Genomic DNA, 24,560 nt, shown 5'->3' on the forward strand with positions numbered 1-24,560 from the left:
CACAGCAGTGCCCCTGCTGGCTCCCCTGCAGGTGAGAGAACCAGCTGACAATATTGAAATGTCACAGAAATGTCACAGAACAGCAACGAAATGCTAAAAGCAGCGATGCATGTATGAGGTGAGGAAAAACGATTTTGCACACCCTGAAATATTGAATTTCTAAGATAAATTGAAAGGGGGAGGAAACCCCCTGTTTATTCTAACTATTAATAAAACTGTATGCAGTCTACCAGAACTTCATTAAAGATTGCAAAGCATGGGTTACTTAGATTTTAAATTATTTTCCAATGTCTTACATAATATGCACTATTTTATCCTGTTCAACACAACCACAGGAAGTATTTCCTGTGTAACTACCGCTGCCAGGTGCTACCTGCTGGGATACAAAGACAAGTAGGAACAGCCCCCATCTTGATGACACCACGAGCTGGTAGGGTGATGGGTGACACAGAATCCAGTGTGAAGGGAGCGATCACAGAGTAGAAACAGAGTCCTTCTGAGGCAGGAGAGTAGGGTCTGGAGGCAGGGAACATAAGGTCGATTCATGCTGACTTTCTAGAACTAAGTCAAATGGAAACACTTCAGCTATGACAGGAAATATCCTCTCCATTTACATAGGGTGTACAGCAATTAAATGACTTTGTAACTTTACCTCATCCCCTTCATTTACATAGGGCATACACCAAGTAACCAATGGAAACCTCTAGAGGGTATTTAAATCCCAGAAAATTCTGTAACGGGGATCTTGAGCACCTATGCTTGGGCCCCCTCACACCCTGTGGAGCGTAATTTCATTTTCAATAAATCTCTGCTTCTGTTGCTTCATTCTTTCCTTGTTTTGTCTGTGCATTTTGTCCAATTCTTTGTTCAAAACACCAAGAACCTGGACATCCTCCAGCAGTAACACTTCTGGGTGCATGGATGTGCTTCGGGTGGAGCCTCCCGCAAGGGAAAGGCTTTGCAGAGGGAGCCGAGAACTACTGGGCCCTAACGATGGAGCAGGAGTCGGCCGGGACCAGGAGGGGGTGGAAGGAGAGGGGAAATCCAGGCAGATAATGTCAAGGTCAGGGCCTGAAAGGCCTGGAGTCTGGGGAGCTGGGCTGGTGGAAGACACAGAAAGGCTCTAAACAGAACCTGGGTTTTCTGTGTCTGGACAACAGGGAGTCAAGAGTTGCTTTAAACACTGAACTTTGTGGATGGTGAAGGTGCTGCCTGCCCTCTCCTGTCATCAGAAGAAGACACTCTCCACTTTTCACACCATTTGGTCCTGTGGGGGGGGCTCCTCCACTCCTGATCCGGAGATGAACACGTGACCCAAGCTAAGCCCATCACAAATCTTCCCTACAGCATGTTGAGCTGGGATGTCTGGGGATGAGGTCTTTCTTCTTTGTTCTCAAGGCTCTGAGAATGTGGCCACCACCTCCATCCTGGTCCCTTACTTCAGGAAAACGCTAGTCAGAGAGAACAAAGCTGTCACCCTCAGGCAGGGACAAAAGGCAGGGAGAGGGAGATGGACCTGCTGCCCCTGGGGCCTGCTCCGCCTCTCCTCCTCCTCCTAAGTCCCTCCCTTCTGCCTACGCTGGCTGGAGCTGGGTTTTGCAACCAGAGTCCTGATCAGTATGGCAGGGAAGGAAAAGAAGCGGGAATATGCAAATGTCAGAGATGAGAAGCACTTTCCTTACACAGTCAGAGTTCTTAGACCCCCTCCCAGCCAAGTTCAGAACTGAGAGTCAGCTCCTTGTTCTACACGGATTGTAATATGTTGAGGATATGCCTGGCTTAAATCAGTTAGACCCTGATGGCAGGTCTCCGCTGCAGTCTACTTAACAGTGAGTGTTTGAGAGAGTGTGCGGAAAACATAAAACACAGACGAGCCCTCACACTTACTGGCAAAGGCACGTGGGCCTCCCAAGTGCTGCCCCTCACTCTCCTCAGCAGTGCACACGTCGTGCCAGAGAAAGTTGCCCTCCTTGGCAGCGCTGGGCTCTCAAACCCCTGTCTTCTAAGCTCACCTCCTCTGAGCTGCCAGAGGGGCTGCCTGGGCAGTCTCATTCACAGGGCACCCTGGCCCTGTCACGCGGTCAGGCAAAGGAAAGGAAGAGGGGAGGGAGAGAAGGCAAGGCAGTGGGAAGGTGACAGGGCCCTGAAGAGAGGAGTGTGAAGAAGGGGTAGTCCTTAGTCACAGGCAGAGAGCTCCAGGAGGGTGGAGGAGTCTGGTGACCTTGACAATGGAGCTGCAGCAGGTGAGCCCAAGTCAAGGCGACAGGTGAGGTGAACGAATGTTCCACAGCACAGTTCCAAAGGGAAGCAGAAAGGTGGGATGTGAAAACCAGAGAGGGGAATAACTGGAGGGATGGGGCTGAGAGGGGACATGGGCGAAGCTGCAGAGGAACAGGCAGAAGGATGCAGAGCACAGAGGGATACACACAACACAGGACAATATGCAGAGCACGGGGTAATGCACACAGCACGGGAGAATGCACAGAGCACAGAGAGAGGATGCACAGAGCACCGGGAGAGGAGGCACAGAGCACAGCGGGAGGCACAGAGCATGGAGGGGAGGATGCACAGAGCACGAGGGATGCACAGAGCATGGGAGGATGCACAGAGCACGGGAGGATGCACAGAGCACGGAGACAGGATGCACAGAGCACAGGGAGAGGATGCACAGAGCACAGGGGGAGGATGCACAGAGCACGGAGAGAGGTTGCACAAAGCATGGGGCGGGGATGCACAGAGCCCGGGGCGGGGATGCAGAGAGCAGAGGTCGGGGGGATGCATAGAGCACTGAGGGGAGGATGCAGAGAGCATGGAGGGGGGATGCGGGAATGCACAGAGCACGTGGGGGGGATACACAGAGCACGGGGTGGGGGATGCATAGAGCATGGGGTGGGGATGCACAGAGCACGGGTGGGAGGATGAGCAGAGCATGGAGGGGGGAATGCACACAGTACGGGGGGGAGGATGCGTAGAGCACGGGGAATGGATACACACAGCACGGGGAGAGGACGCGCAGAGCACAGGGGGGAGGATGTGCAGAGCATGGGGAGAGGATGCACAGAGCATGGGGGGGAGGATGCGCAGAGCACGGGGGGAGGATACACAGAGCACGAGGACAGGATGCGCAGAGCACGGGGAGTAGATGCACAGAGCACGGTGGGGAGGATGCGCAGAGCACGGGGGGGAGGATGCACAGAGCACGGAGGATGCAGCTAAGGATGCAGCTAAGGATGCACACAGCCTATTCTCTACTGAGCCAGAACCCATAGTGGCCTCAATAGTCTTAAAAAAGAGCACATAGCCGGGCGCAGTGGCTCGCGCCTGTAATCCCAGCACTTTGGGAGGCCAAGGCGGGCGGATCACGGGGTCAGGAGATCGAGACCATCCTGGCTAACATAGTGAAACCCAGTCTCTACTAAAAATACAAAAAATTAGCTGGGCGTGGTGGCGGGCGCCTGTAGTCCCAACTACTCAGGAGGCTGAGGCAGGAGAATGGCGTGAACCTGGGAGGCAGAGCTTGCAGTGAGCCGAGATTGTGCCACTGCACTCCAGCCTGGGCGACAGAGCGAGACTCCATCAAAAAAAAAAAAAAAAAAAAAAAAAAAAAGGAGCACACTTGACCAGCTTCAAGATTACAGAGAAAGGAAAGGAAGAATTTAATGTAGATTAAGTTATATTAATTATTACTCATATTATTTACTATGTATTTGTAGTTCTATCACATATTTTCTTAATATTTTAGCAATTCAGGTCATAACAATGTTGAAATCTTATTCGAATGAACAAGGTATATAAATACCTAATATTAAGAGGAGTGATGGGTGCAGACATTTGCAGAACAAAGATACATCGTTTGAAGGCTTCTGACCAGGCTTAACTGAAAGCTGGTTTGGACAGATGGCCAAGGAGAAAAGCCATTTTACGTATGAAGGGGATGAAAAATCCATCAGGAAAGCTGGGGATTACAGAAAACGAGCTTTTGATAGACAACTATCAGCAAACTGGAGGACAGAGTAATTTTAGGGTTAAACAGCAGTAAAATTCATTAGAAGGTTTTGAAATGTGACTCAGAACAGCAATACAAAGCCCTAAAACTATGCACTGCTCCTCATCGTCATCCAAGTGTCATTGGAGCTAAGCAGAAACACAACCACAGTCTTGCTTCGAGCTCTGGAGAGTTCTTAAGCACTGTGTTATGTTTCGTCTTGTCTAAAGAGAGTGGAACAGGGGCTTGTGCTTACAGCCCTGACCATGTCCCACTGCTGCCGAGGCACTAAATGATATGTTCCTTTTCGAGTTTTTCTTATACAGTCTGGAAAAGAAATGTTGATTTACAGATAAGATGCAGTCATACCACTTGTGTATATTGTATCTTCTCAAGATATTTTGAAGGCAAGAGAGGGGAAGGGGAAGGGGAAGGGAAAGAGAGGAACAGGAGGAAAGCCAGCAAAAATTCATGCTCAGCGTATAACAGAGTCTTGCAAAATGCAGGCAGTGAATGTTAACGTGTGCTCACCACAAAAATGGTAACTGGGAGGTAATACCTTTGTTTATTAGCTAGATTCAACTATCTCCTTCAAAACAACATGGTGTGCCCAACAAAACCATGCAATGATCTATCCATTTAAATAGCTAAATACCAACTTCCCCCGACTCCAAAAAAAAGCCCCAAACTGATGATGGGCTTTCTGTTGATCAGCCCCAGTGCTATGAGCTGGGAAAACAGGCAGCTTCCTTGGTTTCCTCTGAGGGGTTTGAATGAGAGATGGAGGGAAGCAATGTGAGCTGATATCTGAACTCCTTCCCAGCTCTCCCTTCCAGGAATCTGTGCTTCTGCAGCCAAGACTCCAGGTGTCATGCACTCCACACCCTTGGGAATGAACCCACCATGCAGGGCTTTGTGTGTCCCTGCTCCCTGCTCTGACTTCGTCAGGTCCTGCTTGGAGATCATGGTGCCGTCCCTGCTAAAACTCTTTAGTGTCTTCCTGTTCGCCCTGGGGTGAAATCCCAACGCCTCCCCATGGCCTCTGAGGTGCTTGCAACCTCATGCTGCCTACCTTCCCACCACACTGTGTGCATTTTTCCCTCTAGCTCATGCTACTCTAGCCAACACTGGCCTCTGGTTGGTTCTAAAACATTCCAGACCCTCTCCCTCTGAGGGCCATTGCACCTGCTGTGCCCTGTGTCTGGAACATTGTTCACATGGCTTTTCATGTAGCCAGCTCCTTTTCATCCTTCTGCTCTTTGTTTCAATGTTGTCTTCCCAGAGGGTCCTTTCCTGATCTCTTATCTAAAGCAGCCCCATCACCACTATTGGCCCCCATCGCAGTCCTCCTTTGGTTTTCTGCCTGGTATTCCTATTTTGTTTATGCATCTCCTTACTTATTTAGCTCTACCTTCAAGAATATGAGCCACAGGAGGGCTCCTTGGTCATCGCTGTGTCCCTCACTTCCAGCCCTGCAGCCTCCTCCTGGCTGTAAGCATTAATAGCTGCTAAACACTCACCCTGGGCCAGGCACTGTGCTGAGCCCCTGATATCTCATTTAATCCATGTATTATCTGGCCCATGGACACTATTTTTTTAATTCCTATTTAAAAGAGGAAACCAAGACACAGCAGGGTCAAATGACCTGCCCAAGGTCATGCCATCCATGACAGTGTCCGGGTGGTTTTGCTTTAGAATTTGTGCTCTTAACCACTGTGTGGCGCTACCAGACCTTACAGGATGGTCAAGCAATATTGACGGAGTGTTTGCTGCAGGTGCTGTGCTAAGTGCTGAATACATATGTGTTGAGCAGATGAATACATGAATGAATAAGTGAATTTGAGGAGCATGCAGCAGGCACTGCCCCTTTTGCTTCGGGCTTTCTGTTCCTTCCTGGGTGATACACACCCCACATCTTTCTCCAGCACCATGACTTGCCAGGGAGCATGGATGAAACTGAGAAGGCACTGGATGGAGGTTTTCTAAGATGTGTGCCTAATTTAAAAGGGGCCGGGAGTCAAAGCCCCCTGGAGAGAACTAAGGGGGGTGGATGGACAATGGCAGTATTGGAAATGTGACAGCAATGGCCTTGGAGCCTGCAGATTTCCCCAAAGAGAAAATCCAATTAGATGGACTCTCTTATGTCAGCAAATGAAAACAGAAGGTGAATGCACAATTTCATGAGAGCATTCTTTTTCTCTGCTTATTAGATTAGCTGATCTAACAAGGCACTCTGTTTCTCTCAATACCAGGAAGTAAAATGCATTTTAACTGTGCCAGGAGTTGATTTTGCTATTTGCCATTCGTTGTGGGATGACATGTGACCCCTAAATATTCTCTCATTTAAACAATATCTAGCATGCTGCACAATGGGAATAAGATGCTCCAGGAGGCCCCACTGGTGAAGGACACAGACCCAGAGTGGTCAGGGCTCCATGACAGGGATATGCCCAAAGCACCGCTGGAGCCCCAGGAAAGGCTTCCAACCCAGAAGTCAGCCCGGGGAGGGGGTGCCCAAGGGAGTCAGGAAAAATGGGGAAGAATGAGCTGGGCTGGTGGGGGAAAGGTGAGGAGAGGAATGGGAAATGGGGAGGAGAGCATTCCAGCGAGAGGGGACTGCATCCTCAAAGGCATGGGGGCACAGAAACAGCATGCTAGTGGGTAACGCACAGAGGGGAGGCGAAATGACACGGACGCCACGTGGTCAGGGTGCAGGGCCTGAGGCAGGGAGACCCGCTGCTGCTGAGACAGGCAGGCTTGGGACAGAACCTACATGCTGCCCAACGCTGCTGACTTTATCCTGTGCCATGCGGAGCTGCCAAACACGGAAGGGACCTGAGCAGACACAAGCTTCAGAGCCACAGGCAGTTCTGACAGCCACACGGATGAGACTTGGAGGGGAAAGAGAAAAAAACAGGCTGCAGGAAGGTTAGCAAGGAGGCTGGTGTGAGCGTCCACACAGAGTATCAGGCCAGGGCACGACGGGATGGGAAATTCAGGGGGGCCCAGAATCAGGAACTGCGTGACAGACTGAGGACTCTTGCATGATGTCAACAGAGATGGGTGACTCATAAAGGAGAGAAGAGACATGAGTTCAGTCTTAGCCATGGATGTAGTTTAGATACTTGTCCCCACTCAAATCTCACATTTAATTGTAATCCCCAAAGCTGGAGGTGGGGTCCGGTAGGAGGTGTTTGGATTGTGGGGGCGGATCCTTGATGGCTTGGTGCTGTCTTCGTGAGAATGACTTTTTGCAAGATCTGGTCATTTAAAAGCATGTGGCACCTCCTCCTCCCACCCCTTCCTCTCACTTTCTCCCGCTTTCATCATACGAGGTACATGCTTCCACTGCACCTTCCACCAGGATTGCAAGCTTTCTGAGGCTTCCCCAGAAGCTGAGCAGATGCCGATGCTATGCTTCCTGTAAAGCCTGCAGAACTGTGAGCCAATGAAAACTTTTTTCTTTATAAATTACCAAGTCTCAGGTATTTCTTCATAGCAATGCAAGAATGTCCTAATCCAGCCATGCTCAGTGCTGAGAGCTGTTCTCTTTCTTGGACACATCATGGGAGCAGGTGACTCCTACGGTTTGGAGACACATGGTGTCCACCCTCATTTAGAGAGGACAAGTAGACTCCCATCCTTTTTGGCTGAGTACTGTATTTTCTGATTTCAAAATCTTTGGATATACTGGCTGAAAACGAGTATTTAGAATTTGCACGAAAATATTACCATGTAGGTAAAGTTCTTCCTGATAAAATTTCTTGCATTTCTAAAATGTTTTGAGTATTGACTCAAAACATGAATGACCTCCAAATTGCTTTCAGATCAATATTGAAATTATCCAACTTTAACTTTACCCTTATATAATTTAGTTACACAGTTTGAATGAGATGGATTTCATTAAGATGACATATGTTACACTCCAAAGCATGGGAGAACTGAAAGAAACCCCCTGGCCCCAGGAGTGAATCAGCCTTTCTCTTGTGTTCTGCCAGGATTCTGTAACAAGACTTTCCCTATTCGGCCTTATTTCTTGTTTACTTGTCTTCCTCCCACACTGGGTTGAGCTAAAAAGCAGAAACAACACCTCTACACCTAGCACAATGCCTAGCATAGAAGAAGTGCTTCGTAAATAAACGAATGAGAAACTGAATCATTATCATAGAAACACAACCCAATCTGGATAGAATGTGTCGGAACTAATTGGATCAATTAAAAATAAAAGAAATATGCTTCAAATTGCTTACACTGATCATACAGGGGGTATGGGGTGGGGACAATCTCATTCATTCCTTCATTATTTCAAGAATTCTGAATGTTGACCGGTCATCCGGATCAACGATGACAACATGTTATCAATTTCAAAACTGCTTAAATGAGGGAAATGGGGAAAGAAAAGTAAGAGATTGGCATCAATTATTTAGAATATGAAAAAACTAATTGATGACATGTCAACTTTTTCCTATTATTTCTTTGAAGACCATATGCATTGTTGGAGGGTTTAATTATTCTATACAGCATATTCATGCCATGCCATAGTGTCACAAGACAGTTCTTGTTTGTCAATTAACACCAGCAGGCAGTATAGATACTCTTTGCAATTAAATCATGCCAGGCGATGTAGGCTTCAGTGATTTCTTCTTCCTGGTAGATCCACTTGGTATTCGAACAAAGTATCCAACCGAGTTTTTTGCTGAAGATTTACTTTATCATGTCATCATTCCACAAATTACAAAATCATTCATATATAAATTTGGGTAATGGATTTCTTTTATTAGAATGTGGAAATACAGCTACAAATACTTTCATATGTGGGACTAAGGGCCAGGAGCTTTAACAAAACATAGCATCCAATAAAGATCATAATTAAAAATCATGATCAGGATTTTCCAAGTTACTAAAATGATATCCTTTAATGAAAACTGTCTATTCCTCAATCACAGCTAAATAAATATAGAGAAAAGATCTGGAGGGCAAATGGTATGCACCCAGACCGGACCCTGCATCCTCTGAAAACACTCACTCTGGTTTTCAGCAGAAACTCCAGACTAGCTGGAATCATGAAGATCTTCATGCTGCTATCATTGGCTTTTCTGGACTATTTTATGAAAAGATCAGACAGTTGAAAGATTCTCTGTAAAACCGGTGTATTGAGGTATAAAATAAGAGAAGAATGAAAGAGAAGAATCGAAGACATCTGGTATTTCTCACTTCTCAACTTTGCTCAAACTTCTTTCAGAACTTTGTCTTTGCAAATATTTATGCTTCTTTTTTATGGCAAAAGTTATCACAGCCTGGTAAATAACTCATGATCTGGGTTATCGTCTTAGAGAATGAAAGCAAAGCATCGCCGCCACCACCCTCAATGCCTTGCCCTCATCATCTTGCCGCCTGCCTCCTGCCCCTCTGTTCATTGTTTGCTCACAGGGTGTCAGGCCTTGGGGCATTCACTTTTTTTTATTTTCATTTTTTTTGAGACTGAGTCTCTCTCTGTCACCCAGGCTGGAGTGCAGTGGTGCGATCCCGGCTGACTGCGACATCCGCCTCCCAAGCTCAAGCAATTCTGCCTCAGCCTCCTGAGTAGCTGGGATTACAGGCACACACCACTACGCCTGGCTAATTTTCTGTAGTTTTAGTACAGATGGGGTTTTGCCATGTTGGCCAGGCTGGTCTTGAACTCCTGACACCTGTCTCAGCCTCCCAAAGTGCTGGGATTACAGGCGTGAGCCACCGTGCCCAGCCGGGGGCATTCGCTTTTGATATGCACTTCCTTACTTTATCTTGAAAGAGACTCTGCAGGGTAAGGACTGTAATTGCCTGCTTGATAAGGAAGAGGAAGCACTCAGAGAGGTTAAGTGACTTGTCCAAAGCCACACAGCTGAGCCGTGGAGACTAAACTTGACTCTATTTAGCTCCAAAGACCACCTGTTCCTAGCTGCTGGTCGGCACTGCCTTCCCAGGAAGCAGCATCAGCATATGGTTTTGACGGTCTGAAAAATAAGCAGCAACAAATCAAATTCCGTGTTTTTCTCAAATAATTTTTCCTCCATGTTGGAAGAGACACTTGAAAATGGTACTATGCTATTTCTCTTCACATGCAATTCAATTTTGTTACAAAATCCAAATTATTTTTGGATATAATTTCAGTATTTTGGGATCCTAACTATTTAAACTGTACATCTGTAAGAACAATGGAGCACGTACATTCCATTTTTCTTTTGTTATTCTCCATTTACTAAAATATTCAAAATGATCAAAACAACTTTTGTTTTCCCCTGGAATAAAAAAAGCTTCCTTTGCCCAGCTCTTTCTCATTTAGTTTCACAAACTATATTAAATAAGACTGTTGATACAGCATTTTGGAAGCCGTAGGGGACAACAAAGTTTCCTGCAAAATAACTTCTTAATATACTGCTTCCATTGTAAGTCCCATATACACAGAATTTTGGGTCAAATCATGTGACACACTGAGACATGCTGTTATGATTGTCTTTTGGGACTGTTCAGATGAGCCTATCTGTTCATGAATGAAGAGTTCATAGACACCCTTTTGGACTGTTGCAGACTCAGTGGAGGCCTCTATAAGAACAGGAGGGCTGACTTGTCAACTGGCTGAAATGTATGAGCGGGTGGAAACTGATGGGCTTCCACCTTTGCAGCTCTCCAGCTGGCATGAGACTCAGTCTTAAGGCTTTGGGCTGTTTTCTCCCCTTTTAAATGACTAGATACAGTTTGCAAGTCTTGGATGAGGACTTACATACCATTTCAGGCAGGTTTTTTTTTTTTTTTTTTTTTTTTGAGACAGAGTCTCATTTTATCACCAGGCTGGAGTGCAGTGGCGCAAGATCTCTGCTCACTGCAACCTCTGCCTCCCGGTTCAAGTGATTCTCCCACCCCAACCTCCCGAGTAGCTGAGACTACAGGCGTGTGCCACTACACCCAGGTAATTTTTGTATTTTTAGTAGAGATGGGGTTTCACCATATTGGTCAGGATGGTCTCCATCTCTTGACCTTGTGATCTGCCCGCCTCGGCCTCCCAAAGTGCTGGGATTACAGGCATGAGCCACCGTGCCTGGCCTCAGGCTGTTTTTAATGTGTCATGATTGCCTTCCTAGTATGAGATCTATCAAGTTTCAATAACACAATTTTAAGAAAAAAATATATATAGGGCCTCAGATACAGGGGAAAAGTTGTAAACCTGATTACAAAAGTTGTAAACGATTACTTCCACTGACAGTAAAGCCCCATGCCCACTTCTCTCAGAATGAATCGCAAGGGTAGATTTAGTAGGTCAGCTTACGTTGCATTCTTCAAACGTTTCTAACAACACAGGTAGAACAGTTATTCCTCTTAAACTTCAAAATTTTCCTTCTTCCTTTAAGAAAACAAGAGTTGGCTGTAACAGTAGCAACAGCATCAGTCACTAAGCAGCATCAGTCACTAACGTTCATTTGAGCTCTTCCTAAGCAAAGGCACTTTATGTGTATTTTTAAATTTAACTTTTACAACAATTTTGGCAGGCAGGTACTTATTTGTATATGAGACACTGGAGGCAAAGAGAGGTTAGGCAACTTTGCCGGGGTCACACAGCTGGCACTGTGTAGGCATTTCGACTTTAGAGCTCTTATTGCTATGCTTATACGACTTCTATTTCCCCTTAATCTGACTTTTGCCTTTTCTGCCCATATTCTTTTAAAGGGACAACTATACCTAATGTAGCAATCTCTGTCTTTGAAAGCAATTATAAAGAATTTGGAGTGAGTTGGGTGAATCTATTTCCCACTTATTGCCATGGGTCAAAACTGAAAGAAATAACGAGGAACTGTATAAAGCGGGGTTCTGTTTGCGTCTAGTGTGGAGAATAATCACCTTAGTCATTTTATGTGTATCAGTTGATACTATTCCATGCATAAAGGTGCATGAAATATTCAATAATGCGAGTGAACGATCAAATCCATTGATATTTATTCATTAGTGCCACATACCACCTGCAAATAATCTACAGACCAGAAGCAAAGTGAACCTCGAATTCATTTTCTAATTGCCCTTCTTGCCCTGGACTGCAAGTGGTATTTATTAGCCACTGCTCATTAAGCATCCACATGGTCTCTGATGTGGGAGGACATGTGACAACTGGCGATTCTTTAAATCTTTATAATGACACTATGAGTTGGTATATGGCCATTTTATAGATATAGGAATTGAGGCTCAGAAGTGTTAAGAAATGTGTTCAAGGCCACACACTCTTACAGCGGCAATGGGCTTGGGTTGTCACATGCTAACATATCTTACACCCAGCCCTTGGCCATATGCATGTTGGATAGAAAAGCACACCCTTCTCCCTTCCTGTCCCAGAAAATTCTTGGTTGATTATTTTAAGGAATGTATTTACCTAACTGATTAACTGGACCTCATGTACAAAAAGATTCAAGTGGAGAGAGGTGCCTTTTCAGCTGGGCTAACTGGTGGGGTCTTCCTTACTCACTTCCAAGGCCAGTTCCTGGCTCCAAAAGGCTTTCAGTCAGTGTCTGCAGGATGTTTGGGCTGATACATTTCCCAGTAATAAAATGTGGACAAGAAGACCAATCTACCTTCAAAATATATCTCTAGCAGTAGTACAGCAACAGTGGTTAAGAACAAATCTCATTCTGCCATTTTCTTCTTTTATGACTTTGAACATGAAATCTGACCTCATGCTGGAGTTTCCTCATCTAAAATGAGAATGATAGTGCCTGCCTCACAGGGACACTATATGGGAAGTTAATATATGTTATAGATGATAAACATGCCAAACCCATATTATGTACTCAGTAAATGGAAGCAATTATTATTATTAATAAGCCCGCTGGCTTCCATTCATCTCACCTACCATTCCTCTGGTCCCAGCCACCATTTCCCCACACCTAACCTTCCATAATAGAGTAGCCAGACTCCTGTTTTCACTCTTGAAACATTTAGGTCTGTTTTTCATACACCAGCCAGTGTGAAGTTTTTAAAACGAAAATGGATCATGTCACTTCTCCACTTAAAACACTGCACTGCTCCTTACAGAACCCTGAGTAGAATTCTAATTCCTTAGTGCATGGCCGGGCGCGGTGGCTCACACCTGTAATCCCAGCACTTTGGGAGGCTGAGGCAGGAGGATCACTTGAGGTCAGGAGTTCGAGACCAGCCTGGCCAACATGGTGAAACCCCATCTCTACTAACAATACAAAAATTAGCCGGGTGTGGTGGCGCGTGCCTGTAATCCCAGTACTCAGGAAGCTGAGGCAGGAGATTTGCTTGAACCCGAGAGGCAGAGATTGTAGTGAGCCCAGATCGTGCCACTGCACTCCAGCCTGGGCCACAGAGTGGGACTCCGTCTCGAAAAAAAACCCAAAAAGCAAAAAACAAATTCCTTAATGTGGACCAGGCCCACCCCCTCTTCCTGCCCAATTCATCCCACTTAGGCTCTGTGGCCTCGCTTTGGTTTCCCAAGTCCACCACCCTTCTTATCTTGGTCTGGAACATTCTTCCCACTTTCTCTGCCTGGCCAACTCTTAGTAACCCTCATCCAAAATGACAGTATCTGCAGCAATCTTCCCTGCCTGCCCCTTCCTAAATGCGGTTCTCCTTGTTCGCTGCTCTTGCAAGGTTCTGCCCTGTTCCTTGAGCACATAGTGCCATTTCTCATTTATTTGCTCTGTCATTTGAGGTATGTTTCCCCCATTAGGGCAGAGGCTGTCTGGGTCCCTCCCCAGCCCTTACACTAATGTCTGGAACTTAGTAGATGCTCAATAAACACTTGTAGAATGAATGGAATAACTGAGAATGAGAAAAATATGGCAAAAGCACCCATACATAATAGAATCATTATTGACTTGCTGCTATTTTAGGATATGAGGAGTTCTTTCTACTCTAAAAGAATAAAATAAAATAAAACCACCAACACCACCCAAACCCACAAAACACTGACTGGTAAAAGACATGTTGATCCTTAGAAGTTCTACCACCTAAAATATATCTGGTTTTTAGTTCATAAGGTTGAATAGAAAATATACTTTACAAGATACATCTTCAAATGGCATTTCCTTAACTTTCAGAATTAAAAAAAAGTTTAGCCGACTTATTTGGAACCATTGAACCAAATACCTTCGACTTCTTGTACATACAGCTTTACACTTTAAAAATAAAATGACCTGGTATGTGCGTCCCCTCCTCACACCAGCTGGTATCTCAGAGTCTTCTGGTGTAGATGGGCATCTTCCGCCTGGCCCAAAGCAGGGGGTCCTGCAAGATTTCAGGGCTGATGACCTCGTAAGTGGTTTCACAGAAAGCTGGATGCATTTCAGCCCTGTTTCCTTCACCCACCCAGCTCGGTGAAGAACTTGTATTAATTGGTGCTTTGAGGCAGAAGGGGATTTTCTTGGCCGTGGCGGAAGCCAGCCAGCCAGCCAGCTCCCTGGCAGACTTGCAGACTGGCCAGCTGGGCTCTCTTAAAAATTGACCTGCATTGAACCAAACTCATAGAATGTGTGTTAGATCAAATTTGCTCCTCTCTGCTTGCTCAGAGAGGGTCATGCTCTGCAAATTTCCATACCATCGCCGCCAGGAGACAGACACCAGGAGGGATCTGGGGCAGGGAAAAGGACCTTCACTTTCTGAAGTGTTCTAAATTGGCCCACGGAGCGGTTCAGGTCCTCTTGCTGAGGCTACCATGAAATGTGCCTGGATTTTGAAATAGATGTGTTTCTCCTTTAAAAAAAAAAAAAGGGCAGTGGGGGGTTGTCCCTGTGTGTGAACCCAGGTGTACAGAGGCATAATCAGTTAAAGCACACCCTCTTTTCTGTGAAGGCCCACTGAGTTTGCCTGCTCCGATCCCCTAGGCTGAGTCAGGAGGATCCAAAAAAAGCCACGGGTTGTGCCAGCCCCACGCAGACACCACTGCCTGCAACAGAGCTGTTAGAAAAGCACCGTGTCTGGGACAAGGAAGGATTGTAAAATATAAAACTGTAAAATAAAACCATTAATCCCATCTGAATTCTAGCTGTTGGGTTCTTTATATGAAGTACTCTTCTGTTTTCTTTGTTTTAAAGAAACTACAACAAGAAGTACTTGTAATACCCATGCTGAATATTTCTGTTTCCCAGTAACGATTCTCCAAGTGCTTAGTTGATTTACTTAAAAAAACAAAACAAAACAAAACAATACAAAACTGGGAGCATTTTGCATTAAGATCTAATGCTGTCGAGAACCCTAGAGAAGAACCAGAGGACAGATGTCAGTGACAGTGGGCCATTCATTGATGGATTTCTCTCCAGGATAAAGGCCACACCAATCAATATTCTTACAGCTGGGCCTTTGAACTATTTGCTTCCTCCATATGGACTCTCCAATGGTAAATGGACATTTTCCCCAGTGCCTTAATTTCTTATTCAATTCCAGCCTCCTAAGTTACAAAAGAGTTTGGCTAATTCTAACAGCTAATTTTCCATAAGCGCTTAAATAGTTTAGTCAGAATGATGGTTGGGAATATTTTATGCTGCTTTCATTATGCTTCAGCTAGGCAGGGTAATTCTTATGAATTACCTTGTTGATTTAATTAAGTAATGCAATACACGACAAAATATTACCCTGGGTCATGAAAAATAGAGATCTTTAACAAGCATCATGGTCTCAAATTGTAAAATTACTTAAAAACCGTGGCAGGGGTGGTTAGTTGGTTCATATTTGATTGAAGCAGTAATTCATTACATTTATGAAATCTTTAGAGTTCATTTGCTGTCCAGGCATTCTAATGTATTACTTACTTGGACTGCATTTTTAAAAAGCTGCTGGCATTAGGCAACAAGCAATCTTACAGTACTAGGCTAGAGTTAGCACCTTTTCCTTGTGGCTTGTTCACTGCTAAGTCTCCAAGGTGTCTTGCGTATGGGACAAAACCAGATACCTACTCAATGCACCCATCCCAAAACATGACTTCACTTCTCTGGATGGACTTTGGCCAGAAAAAGACAATCATGCTTCCAGTATTTCTGGCTTCCCAGTCGTGGATCTGTTACTCAGATGACACTGTTGTGGTTTCTTTAGAAAAGGAAAACAGAAGAATACTTCCTATAAAGGACCCAGCAAGTAGAATTCAGATGGGATTTATGGTTTCATTTTCACACAAGAATCTTGCACGCAAAGTTGGGAATTAGGATGACATCATGTGTGCTGCTAAACTCATATTCTAGAAACATGCTCCAGAAAGGAGTTCTTCATTAGAAGCTGAAAGCTTTCCATGTGTCTGGGGAAAAAAATAGCTAATACGTTGAGGAGGAGGGAGGCCCAATTTAATGACTAAAAAATGTAATTTATAATGATCAGCTTCAGTAATCCCTCCTAATAGTTTCATTTAAAAAATACTATTATGATCTCCAAACTTGCTGAATTAATCAACACTTCTTAGGGTCAGAAAACGATTATGTATTAAGTGCACTCCTGTACAAAGACTGAGGCAATGGATCCAACCAGAAAGTAGATAAAATGTGAAGTTACTGCTCTTTATCTTTCCCATAAAGGCAGAGATTTCCAAAATTAAACAATCACATTTCAGTTCTCGATGGGTCAGAGCATTGTTTGACCTGGAACTTCAGACTCTGGTTATTAGAGGGTCCTGGGGAATCATTACTAATTTTGTTGGGTGTAACAATGGCACTGTGTGTTATTTTAAAATTTACAAGAAAAAAACAACCCCATCAAAAAGTGGGCGAAGGATATGAACAGACATTTCTCAAAAGAAGACATTTATGTTGCCAACAAAGATACAAAAAAAAGCTCATCATCACTGGTCATCAGAGAAATGCAAATCAAAACCACAATGAGATACCATCTCACGCCAGTTAGAATGGCAATCATTAAAAAGTCAGGAAACAACAGATGCTGGAGAGGATGTGGAGAAATAGGAATGCTTTTTACACTGTTGGTGGGAGTGTAAATTAGTTCAACCATTGTAGAAGAAAAGTGTGGCGATTCCTGAAGGATCTAGAACCAGAAATGCCATTTGACCCAGCAATCCCATTACTGAGTATATACCCAAAGGATTATAAATCATTCTACTATAAAGACACACGCACACATATGTTTACTGCAGCATTGTTCACAATAGCAAAGACTTGGAACCAACCCAAATGCCCATCAGTGATAGACTGGATAAAGAAAATGTGGCACATATACACCATGGAATACTATGCAGCCATAAAAAAGGATGACTTCGTGTCCTTTGCAGGGACATGGATGAAGCTAGAAACCATCATTCTTAGCAAACTAACACAAGAACAGAAAACCCACACCACACGTTCTTGCTCATAAGTGGAAGTTGAACAATGAGAACACATGGACATAGGGAGGCGAACATCACACACTGGGGCCTGTTGGCGGGTGGGAGGCTAGGGGAGGGATAGCATTAGGAGAAATACCTAATGTAGATGACAGGTTGATGGGTGCAGCAAACCACCAAGGCACGTGTATGCCTATGTAACAAATCTGCACGTTCTGCACATGTGCCCCAGAACTTAAAGTATAATAATAATAATAACACAAATTGAAGTGTTGAGAGGGGCAACGGCATGAAGTCTGTTTGAGGTGACCTCAGAAAGGGGAGAACCACAGAAACGGCAAACGTGGCGAATCTTAACACCGGGGCCTCTCAACCTCAGCTCAGCTGACATTCGGTGCAGATGATTCTGTGCTGGGGGGCTGTCCTGTGTAATGGAGGGTGTTTAGCAGCATCCCTGGCCTTCACCCCCAAGATGCCAGTAACTCTCTCCCAACCAAAACTGTCCCCAGACACGGCCAACTGTCCTCTGTGGGGCAAAAACACCCTCAGTTGAGAACTGCTGGTATGTAGGAGGGATTAATATACTATTTCCTCTTCTTTTGAATATAGATTTTTTTTTAAAAAAGTTTCAGAGTACAAGTTTTAAAGTCAATGGAGGAACAAAAGTGTGAAAAATCACAATGCTAATTCAGTCTCTTTTGTGGTTTGGAAAATCTTCCTGAGGAGTATAGCAGAGTCTGCCTGGGGCCCCGAGACCAGAGGCCCCAACTCCAGAGAATTTCTCAGGCTGGTCTGGGACCTTGGTGTCAGAAACCACCTCAGGCCAAGGGAGTCAGCATCGCAGGGGCCTGGGGGCTAGGAATGGGCATTTTTTTTTTTTAAAGAGCATTAATATTTGAAAATAATTTCAAACTTACAGAAAAATTGCAAAAATAAAAATCATACAAACAACGTACATATACCTATAAAGCTTTTATCCAGATTCATCTGTTGTTGATTTTTTTTTTTTTTTTTTGAGATAGAGTCTCACTCTGTCACCAGGCTGGAGTGATCTTGGCTCACTGCAACTTCCCGCCTCCCGGGTTCAAGCCATTCTCCTGCCTCTGCCTCCTGAGTAGCTGGGACAATATTTTATTCCATTTGCTTTATACGTTGCTCCCCTCCTCCCCCTTCACCCCACTGCCTGCCTCCCAATCTTTACAAACACACACAGTGTTTTTCCTAAATCATCTGAGGATAAGTGATATACACCATGGCCCTTTCCCACCAAATACTTCATTGCATATTTCCTATAAGCAGATATTCTCCTATGCATCATGGCCCAGCTATCCAAGTCAGCAAATGTCACATCCAGGCAGTCCCTCACTTCTCAGCCACACTCAAGGCTGTCCCTGACCCAGCTGTGAGCTTTGCGGCATGTCTTTCCTCCTCCCAGGCTGAGTTCAGTCCAGGGCCGGGGCTTGCATTAGGGTGTCATGTCCATTTTCCCTATCTTTTTATTAACAACTTTAAGACACTGTTCCCATACCAGACAACTGGCCCACTGAAGATGTACAATTGCATGTTTTTTACCCTATTCTGGTTGGTGCCACCATCTACCACAAGACGATTTTAAGTGTTCCATCTCCCTGTGCCCTTTACCCTATACTCACTACCCTTAGTCTCTTGGAATGAGACATTTCCACTGCTTTTGTATCCTATGATAATGACATATTTGAAGACCACAGTCCTCACCCCTTTTTATTAAAACAATTTTGAGTTCGTCTGCTATTTCCTTGGAACCACCTTCAGAGCCAGAATCCTGCGAGAATAGCCAGAAACAATGGCTTCACTAGGACCTGCAGCCAAACTGAACAGCACAGCACACACGAGGAGGTGGTGTATTTACAAATAAGCGAAGAACGCCATCGAGAGAAACACACAGCACCAGAAGACCAGTGTACGCGGAGGTCACTGGGCCACACAGCCAGGTGCCAGGAGTTGCAACTCACCTCCACAATGGCCTGCCTGCTGGCGGGCCAACCTTACAAAATATTATTATTATTTACTCATAACAATAACAATTGCTCGGAAAATAAAAATCAAAACAGGCAAAACCATTGGAATACCAAGACGAGACTTCTACAGGTTTTATTTTAAACATATGTTTCTAAAACAGTCAGTGGTGAGTGCCAAAAAACCCAGCATCAAGTTGATTTTCCTTTTTCTGTGTACATGACTTGCTTTGGAAACTGCCTATACATGCCCTACATTTTTTTCTCTCATCAAAAACAATCGAGGAACAGTACAAGGAGTTCTGAAGCATAACCTAGTCGTTTCATTCGAGTGGCGAGAGAGGGACGTGATGTGATTGTGGGTGCCATGTAAGTGTCGTGCTGGGGGCAGTTGGGAAAGAGTTTGCTCGTTCCATCGGACTGCCCAGAAGAGCAGGGGCTTCCACTGCACTTTGCAAAACAAGCCCAGCCGGTGGCTGCCCTGCAAGCTGCTCTTGGAAGGACGGGAAAGGCTCTCCCTTACCACTCTGGACTTCGCTGGGGGTTCAAGCCTCATGCAAGAGAGCCCAGTCAGCATTTAAGCCCCAGAGGCAGGTGGGATCTGCTGTTCCCCTCTTTTGGAAACATGGGTCTCGTAAGGTCTCTCCCTGAAGCTGTGTGATGGAAACCAACATTGTGTGTGTGCTAGCTCAGCATAAAGAAAGGCTGCCTCACCCTCACCCTGCACACCACAGAGAAAGATCTGTTCCAAGAGAGTCAGGTCACTGCGATCCTCAGGGGGTCAGATAACCAGGAGGCTAATAAAACAAAACAGATCAGGCACTGAGTTCCGGGAAGTTACTGAGCACACATAACAACTGCAGAATGATCCCCAGTAAAGAATATTCTCAGGGACTCTGATGGAAAACATAATGTGAATTAACATGCGTTCAAGGCCTTCTCTGGCCCTGCGGCCTTTCGTTCAAAGAGCTCACAACTCACCAAGAGGGTAAACATTGCTCTCAGCCAAGGCCATGATTCAAAATCCTGGCTTTGGGATCCTTCAGGGTGGGATTCGTTATCATGAGGCCTCCTAGGGTATTCATTTATAGGTGATATGAAATAGAGTTTACTGTCATTTTAAATAAAGACACTAGGTGAAATTTAAGACACATGACGAGGAGAGGAAATATAAAACCAGAAATGGCAAGACGTTGCCATTGCAAGAACTCTGAATCACTCATCTAGGGCATAGTCTATCTTGTGCTCAGAATACGTCAATAGTTAAATCAAGTACATCCCATATTATTTGTATTTCACAGAGTAATACAATTCTTTTGTTTCAATGGCATAGGAAGCAATAGTGTAACTAAAATATGATACTCTTTTAGCCAAAAATTATGACCTTAAAAAATAAATTCAAATAAAAACTTAATTCCTAACAGCTCTGAACGAAATCTCTCATTGTCTCCCAAAGCGTGGAGACGTGTGTGGTTAAATGTCAGGTGACTCTTCCACGTGATGTCTGGGGACTACAGGAGCTTCCCTCTAAGGGTTTACTGCCGAAGCCTGAGAGAGAAAAAAAGCATAGAGAGAAATTGGCAACTGGGACTCCTGAACTTTCAGAAAAGGGCTCCCTTCGTTTGAAAAAGTGCTGCCCTGTTTGTATACAGCCATAGTGAATCTGTCACTTTTTTAAGCAGGAGTGTGCCAAAGTGTATGTGTGTGTGCGCGTGTGCACACACACACACACACACACATGGTTTCCTGGTCATAATACACTTGGTATTATTCATTTATGGCTGTACATGGCTGCAGGTGTGCTATGGGAAATGTTTATTAGGGCCTTTTATGAAAGGAGAGGCCAGGTTGTCAAGAAAAGACTAAGAAAAATGGAGAATTACTTTACCAGGAGGAAAATAGAAGATAACATTAGATTGTAAATGGAAAAAAAAAAGGATTGAGATGAGAAACAGGAGATTTGATGCCAGTGAGATGTGGAACACTGATAATTACAGAATAATGATGATGGCCACCATTTATTGAACCCCTGCTATGTGTCATGCTAATATTTAATAAGCACTCTCTCATTTAGTACTTAAAAAGACTTAGAAGGTCTCACGAATCTGACCATTTTGTGGAACAGACAACTGAGACACAAAGAGATTACATAGCTGAAGATCACACATCTAATAAATCAGAGATACCAGACTGGGACCTAAATCAGTCTGACTCCAGAATCTGTTTCAAGGTTTCCTACTGAAGATTTGTGATGATGATAGGAATAGATTTTGTTTTGCTTGGTTTTGGTTATTTAAAAGACAAAAGTAAACAACATTTTGGTTTAAGAATGTGGGAAGAAAGCCCAGGGAAGAATGGAGATACAAATCGGCAAATGAACAACAACAACAAAAAAATGAATCCAATGCAGTGAATTCAAGATAAAGTTAAATAATACAATCAAGAGTTGCCCCTGCTTTCTTACATTGCAACAAAGAATGGGAATTAACTCCAGCTGAAGTCCTTCTAATGAAGAAGATAATGAATCAGGCTTTTGGCCAAAAAGAAAGGAAGGCTTTGCATTTGAATGGAGGTAGCTGGAGCGAGCAACGTGTCACTCAAGCCTCTGGCATCTTTGTTCAGCTTCATTAGGGAAGAATCTCCATGCGCTCATTTAACTTAGTTTATTAACCTCAATTCTGAATAAAATGTTAGTCTCTAACTTAATTTTGGAATTTTTTAAAACAATAACCTGGAAAGTTCTGTGTTTTACTTATGTGATCATTGATGTGAAAATGGCTGTGTCAATATCTTAGCATCTACATTAGACAAAGTCAATCATCACAGTCATTTAAAAACTCCCTTCTATATAAATGGGAACTATTCTCTTATGTAGAGAATAAACATGGTCTCAAACAGTCAGAAAAAAAAAAATTCCCACATTGTAGTTACAAACCTTCTTACAAGAGGAATTTGGTTTGTGATACATGCGTTCTTCAAGTCACATTTTTTATAAAGAGAATTTTGCACCTTAAACTTAAATTAATAAAACATGTAGGAAAATTGAGAAATACTTATATTTCCTTTTTGGCTTACCTTAGTCCTCGTTGGAGGACATCTTTTTTTTTTTTTTTTTGGATGAACATCTTTCAGATAGTTTTATAAGTAGCAATTGAAATGTTACACAAATTGTCAAACTCTCTTTCATATAAAAGAGCAATATATTTCTTTGTATGCTTGTAAAAATAATTGTTTATTTCTTACTCTTTCTTTTATGAGATTGAAAGTACTAGAACACAACAGAAACAGGCTTCAGAGAGAAAAAAAATCAAAGGAGACAAAAAGATGAAACCAAAACTCTTCACAAAATGCTCTTGAAGGTACTTTGTAGAAAAGTAAACGAGCAAATGTCTCCATTGCATGTGAAATGGAAAACATGACACACAGCTGTCAAAATCCACTCAAGCAGGCTGGGCGCAGTGGCTCACGCCTGTAATCCCAGCACTTTAGGAGGCCGAGGTGGGTGGTTCACCTGAGGTCAGGAGTTCAAGACTAGCCTGGCCAACGTGGTGAAACCCCATCTCTATTAAAAATACAAAAATTAGCCAAGTGTGGTGGTACACACCTGTAATCCCAGCTACTCGGGAGGCTAAGGCAGGAGAATTGCTTGAACCCAGGAGGCGGAGGTTGCAGTGAGCCAAGATTGTGCCACTGCACTCCAGCTTGGGCGACAGAGAGAGACTCTTATCTTAAAAAAAAAAAAAAAAAAGAAAGAAAAAGAAAAAATCCACTCAAGCAGTCCCTATCAACGTGACTGTGTAGTTTATTTCATGAACAAAAGTGGAGTGTGTGGGAATCTCCCATCAGCTGTGCCCAAAGTTTTTGTAAATATTGGTTAAGTGAAGCGGGTTAGCCGCTCCTTTTCCCCCTCTGCTGTTTGCTCTGGCACCTCTGTAGTTAGCATTAGAGCCACTACAGGTAACTATGCTTTCAGTCTGTTTCAATTCTGCCTTCTTGTGTTTGCAATCAAGTCATCTCACAGAATACAATCAATTGGCACCACTTTCTTTGCACATTGGGCTCAAAATGAGCTGGTCTGATTGGTCAGAACCAAATTTCTATTTCTTCCACCAAGAGTGGTAACGGCCACTCTGATAAAACAAAGTCAATTCTAGAGAGAAAGTTCATGCAATTTAGAACTGTTTTGCCCTTGTGAAGAAAAATGGGTCATACCTTTTGGATGCTAAAATATGTTACTGAGCCACAGGTCCTACCTGCCTGTCTTTTGACTATGATCAACATTATGTAGGTGATCTTGGATTAATTTGTTAATTAATTCAATAAACACTGAGTGCCGATAAATGCCAGGCTGGGTACTGGGGAAACCAACATGGGTTAGACCATGGTTCACATACTCAAGGGTCCTTCTGGTCTTGTGGGGGTGACCAAGAGGTAAAAAAGTATAAATAGTTATTGACGCTGGGGTAGCAGTTTATGCATGGCACGCAAGGTTGAAAGAGGAAGTAGTCGGCTGTCTCTAGGTAGGCAGAATAGAGACGGGAGTGAGAGCTAAGGAAGGCTTCCTGGATGTGATGACTGCACACCAATGCTTCCCCTAAGTCTTCTTGTTTGCCTTCAAAGAAGGTCTTTCCAAATTTTTACAATAAACCAATGCAAAAAACCCAACTTATTCTTCAAAGAAAACTATTATTTAGGCTAAAGGGTCCATACAATACCCATCCATATAATACTGATACAATACAGACAATATCATCAGAAATAACAGTAATTATTTGGGATGATGGTCATGTCCCAGGCACTGTATTAAGCAGTTTTTAATCTTCCAACAACCCCAGGTACTATTAGTATCCAAACTTATACATGAAGATGAACGCAGATCAAGAATGTCCAGAAGGTCATCCGCTTAGGAACCAGCCGAATTAAGGTTTGAATCCGAGCTTTCTGACTGCAGAGGTCAAGGTCCAAGCAACAGCAAGGAAAACCTTTCTGAGTATTCTGCATTCAAGAGCTCAAGAGCCAGGCTCTGTGATTCTAGAGGGGCCCCCCAGCAACCAACCTCAGGAGCCATGAGGTTGATTCAGTACTCACGTGTGTTCATGTGATCTCTGTACATGGGTGGCACGTAACGTTTATTGCTATGCTCATGAAAAAGCATTGAAATGTTAAACGAAGACAGTACGAGAAACCCGAATGTAAAAGGTAAGCTTGATAATTCCAAAAGTATGCATCTTTTATTTTTTCTGAAAAAAAGATAAGCCCCAGTGTCTGTCTGTCTAGC

At 44.0% G+C, this 24,560-nt stretch overlaps 1 protein-coding gene across 1 annotated transcript in view; it reads right to left on the bottom strand.

Annotated features, from left to right (window-relative positions):
• Window positions 1-24,560, bottom strand: part of ADAM12 (ADAM metallopeptidase domain 12) — a 374,252-nt gene that overhangs the window by 141,075 nt on the left and 208,617 nt on the right. The gene's annotated exons all lie outside the window — the stretch shown is intronic.

The sequence above is a fragment of the Pongo pygmaeus genome, chromosome 8, assembly GCF_028885625.2.
Source record: "Pongo pygmaeus isolate AG05252 chromosome 8, NHGRI_mPonPyg2-v2.0_pri, whole genome shotgun sequence".
In the NCBI taxonomy this organism is placed as follows: Eukaryota; Metazoa; Chordata; class Mammalia; order Primates; family Hominidae; genus Pongo; species Pongo pygmaeus.